Genomic DNA, 5,000 nt, shown 5'->3' on the forward strand with positions numbered 1-5,000 from the left:
CCCGTGTTGGGAAAGTTTCCCATTGACACCAAGGGAACTATCACGGTTGTACTGCCTAGTCTGGAGTATATATGCGTTATCTGTAAACAACACATGGGCAAAGCATCCGAACTTGTTGCACATTTTAACATCAAACACAGAGACATTCCTCTGGTGTTTAAGTGCGCTAAATGTGACAAAACCAACTCAAACCACCGATCGATTGCCTGTCATGCCCCCAAATGTGGGGGAATAAAGTTAACTGAGGAAAGCTTACCAATGGTCTGTGAATGTTGCCAGGCACGCTTTGCGACTCTAAGTGGCCTTTCGCAGCACAAGAGGCATGCTCACCCAGTCACCCGTAATGAGGAAAGGATTAAAGATGGTATAAAGGGTACCTCGCAGAGAGGGGTACACCGTAGCTGCTGGTCTTTGAAGGAAGTAGAACAGCTGGCCCTTCTAGAGTTGCAGTTTCAGGGGAAAAAGAATATCAATAAGATCATTGCTGAAGCGCTTGGGACTAAGACCAACAAGCAAGTCTCTGACAAGAGACGGGACCTAAGTAAAAAGACAGGGGCCCCCATGTCAGACAGCTTACATTTTTCTTCTAGGCCTCTTGAGACATTGTCTCCCCCACCAAATGTAACAACGGGGACTTCATCCATACTCGCTCAAGCAGCTGAGCGGCTTACGAATGAGAATTCTGGGACCCTGGAAAAGCCTGCAATGGAGGCAATAAAGGCTTGGCTTAACGGCGAGGGCCAACATGATGCCCTCGTAGAAACTGCCACAGCATTGATGCTTTGTCCGATGAGATTGGTGAAAAACAAAGGCAAACGTTCAAAACCTGAGAACGACATTATTAAACCCAGGATATTACCCACACGATCTTGGATGAAGAAGAGAGCGGAAAAACGAGGAAGCTTCATGAAGCACCAGTAGCTCTTCTTTAAGAACCGCTCTCTTCTTGCGTCCTTAGTCCTGGATGGCACTGAACGTCATGAATGCCGAATCCCGAACGCAGATGTATATCGTTTTTACTGCGAAAAATGGGAGAAGGTGTTGCCATTCAATGGCCTGGGCCAATTTAAGTCATCAGGTGTTGCAAATAACGAATACTTTGAGCCCCTAATTTCGGTGGAGGAAGTTCAGACTGCCATACGGGCCATTAAACCAACGTCAGCAGCTGGGCCAGATGGCCTAACAAGGGCTGCAATCTGTGCTGCCGACCCCGAGGGTCGGACACTGACAGCCCTATTTAATGCATGGATGATTACAGGAATTATTCCCAAAGAGTTGAAAAAGAATAGGACGATTCTTATTCCTAAGGTTATGGACGATGAAAAGCTGAAAGAATTGGGGAACTGGAGACCAATAACGATTGGTTCAATGATTCTGAGATTATTTTCCAGAATAATGACTGCACGTCTTGCTCGTGCTTGTCCCTTAAACCCAAGGCAGCGTGGTTTTATAGCGGCATCTGGCTGCTCTGAAAATCTTAAGGTGCTACAGGACCTTATGAGACACGCTAAGAAATTGCACAGGCCGTTGGCTGTCATGTTCATCGACATAGCGAAAGCTTTTGACTCGGTTTCGCATGCTCATATTTTATGGGTGTTAAGGCACAAGAAAGTAGATGAACACGTGGTGGGCATCATCCAGAACGCCTACGATCGGTGTACGACCTCGTTCAAAAGCAATGGCGAGTCGACTCGAGAAATTAGCATACGTGTTGGTGTCAAACAGGGTGACCCCATGTCACCCCTGCTCTTCAATCTTGCCATGGACCCTTTGATATGCACCCTAGAGTCACACGGAGTTGGGTACTCCATTGATACCGACCACGTGACAGCTCTTGCGTTTGCTGATGATTTGGTGTTGGTGAGCGAATCTTGGGTTGGTATGGCCGCCAATCTAGTGATCTTGGAATCATTTTGTGGGCTATCGGGATTGGAGGTTCAGGCCAGAAAGTGCCAGGGCTTCATGATAAGCCCAACCAAAGATTCATATACGGTGAACAACTGCGACCCATGGACTATCAAAAATAAAGATGTCCATATGATCCAACCTGATGAATCAACGAAATACCTTGGTCTGAAAATTGGCCCTTGGACTGGCACTATACAGCCTGATCTACATTGTCAGCTAAAGACATGGATCTCGAAAATCGATGAGGCGCCTCTGAAGCCAACTCAGAAGGTTGAACTACTCAATGCCTATGCCCTACCCAGATTGTTATATCCTGCAGACCACTCGGACTGCAAGCAATCAACTCTCCGTGGGTTGGACCAAGAGATTAGAAAGGCGGTAAAAGGATGGCTCCACCTTCCCGCTTCAACTTGTGATGGACTGTTATATGCCAGAGCCCGAGACGGAGGCCTTGCCATCTTGAAACTGGAAAAAACAATCCCTTCGGTTCAAGTTAGAAGGCTGCAACGTATAGCAAACTCGTCCGATGCTATCACCCGTAATATTGTGTCCTCGCAGGGTATGGAGGAAGAATACCGTAATTTGTGGGTACGAGCAGGGGGTGACAGTGATGCAATCCCAACATTCGTTCTCAGGGACTCGGTGTCAAAAGAACCTGTATATCCGAGACCCTGCGATTGGAGGGAGCATGAATTTCAGAGATGGTGCGAAAAGCCGGTTCAAGGAAGGGGCATTGTAAACTTTGCGCATGATAGAATCAGTAATGCTTGGTTGAGGCCATGGTGCGGCTTTAAACAATGCTTTTTTATCGCAGCACTACAACTAAGGGCAAATATTTACCCAACAAGAGAAAGCTTGAACAGAGGCAGAGATGGGGCCTTACGTTCCTGCAGGAAATGCTCTGCCAGACTCGAGTCCCTTTCGCACATTCTCGGTCAATGTCCTGCAGTACAGAAAGCAAGAATTGCGCGACATAACAAGATCAGTAACATTCTGGCAGACGAAGCGGCTAGATTGGGCTGGTCTGTATACAAAGAGCCACGGTTCATATCCGAGACGGGAGAGATGAGAAAGCCTGACCTCGTGTTTGCAAAAGATGAGGAGGCGGTTGTGATCGATGTCACCGTCCGTTTTGAGCTTTCAAAGAATACCTTGTCAGATGCTGCCTCCCACAAAGTTTCGTACTATACCCCTCTTGGTGATCAAGTCAAAGTGCTGACGAAGGCTAGCAAGGTCACATTCTTTGGATTCCCGGTTGGGGCAAGAGGAAAGTGGCCCCTTGAGAATAACGAGGTACTTACCTCCCTGGGCCTGACCAAACCCAGAACGACATCACTGGCCAAGATGATTTCCCGCAGAACGCTGCTTTTCTCTCTTGATATTCTGAGAATGTTCTGTGGAAATTATGCGGTCTATGAACAGTCATAGACAACCTCCGAAACAAATAATAGTTTTGTTTTAAGATGTCATTTGTTTTAGATTGATTTTGTTATTTTCGAAGGTGAAGTCGGTTTTTATTTCATTTTACTATTTTCCACAATTTAGATTGTTATTTTCCAAGACGAAGTCTTGGTTCTTTTTTTTATTGTTAGTTTTTTTTTAACACGTCGTATTTGTTACTTTAGAGCTTAGAGGGGACTTTATTTTCGCCTTACTATTTTCTGCCTACAAAGAAGATTAAAAATAAGCTTTTTTCAAGATGGTTTTGTTATTTTCCAAGGTGAAGTCTTGGTATTCTTATTTTACTATTTTCCATAAAGAAGACCTTTCTTTTAGATTTTGTTATTTTCCAAGACGAAGACTTGGTATTTTTATTATATTGCTATTTTTTTACACGAAGCTTATTCAAGAGCACTTATATAGATTAGACTTTGTTATTTTAATTCTTTATTTTTTGGACTACATCAGTTCGAGAGTCCTGTAACTTACTATTTTCTGCCTACAAAGAAGATTACAAATAAGCTTTATTTAAGATGTTTTAGATTAGATTTTGTTATTTTCCAAGGTGAAGTCTTGGTTTTTTTATTTTACTATTTTCCACAAAGAAGACTTTTCTTTTCTTTTAGATTTTGTTATTTTTCAAGACGAAGACTTGGTATTTTTTTTGCTATTTTTTTACAGGAAGCTTTATTCAAGAGCACTTATATAGATTAGACTTTGTTATTTTAATTCTTTATTTTTGCACTACATCAGTTCGAGAGAAGACTACAAACCAGCTTTATTTAAGATGTTTTAGATTAGATTTTGTTATTTTCCAAGGTGAAGTCTTGGTTTTTTTATTTTACTATTTTCCACAAAGAAGACTTTTCTTTTAGATTTTGTTATTTTCCAAGACGAAGACTTGGTATTTTTTTATTGCTATTTTTTTTACACGAAGCCTATTCAAGAGCACTTATATAGATTGGTCTTTGTTATTTTAATTCTTTATTTTTGGACTACATCAGTTCGAGAGTCCTGTAACTTCCTATTTTCTGCCTACAAAGTCAGCTTTATTTAAGATGTTTTAGATTAGATTTTGTTATTTTCCAAGGTGAAGTCTTGGTTTTTTTATTTTACTATTTTCCACAAAGAAGACTTTTCTTTTCTTTTAGATTTTGTTATTTTCCAAGATGAAGACTTGGTTTTTTATATTGCTATTTTTTTTTTTACACTGCTTTAATCAAGAGCGCTTATATAGATTAGACTTTGTTATTTTAATTCTTTATTTTTGGAATACATCAGTTCGAGAGTCCTGTAACGTACTATTTTCTGCCTACAAAGAAGACTACAGACAAGCTTTATTTAAGATGTTTTAGATTAGATTTTGTTATTTTCCAAGGTGAAGACTTGGTTTTTTTATTTTACTATTTTCCACAAAGAAGATTTTTATTTTAGATTTTGTTATTTTCCAAGACGAAGACTTGGTATTTTTTTTATTGCTAGTTTTTTTTATATATGTTACTTCAGAGCATAGAGAGGACTTTATTTTTACCTTACTATTTTCTGCCTTCAAAGAAGTAACGTACTATTTTCTGCCTACAAAGAAGACTACAGACAAGTTTTATTTAAGATGTTTTAGATTAGATTTTGTTATTTTCCAAGGTGAAGACTTG

The 5,000-nt window shown here is 40.7% G+C and overlaps 1 pseudogene; it reads left to right on the top strand.

Moving 5' to 3' along the window:
• Positions 1 to 5,000, top strand: part of LOC142911581 (28S ribosomal RNA) — a 10,537-nt pseudogene that overhangs the window by 3,395 nt on the left and 2,142 nt on the right.

This window comes from Petromyzon marinus, unplaced genomic scaffold, assembly GCF_048934315.1.
Source record: "Petromyzon marinus isolate PM22_M1 ecotype Great Lakes invasive population unplaced genomic scaffold, UKy_Petmar_22M1.pri1.0 PM_G_Scaffold_18, whole genome shotgun sequence".
Taxonomy (NCBI): domain Eukaryota; kingdom Metazoa; phylum Chordata; class Hyperoartia; order Petromyzontiformes; family Petromyzontidae; genus Petromyzon; species Petromyzon marinus.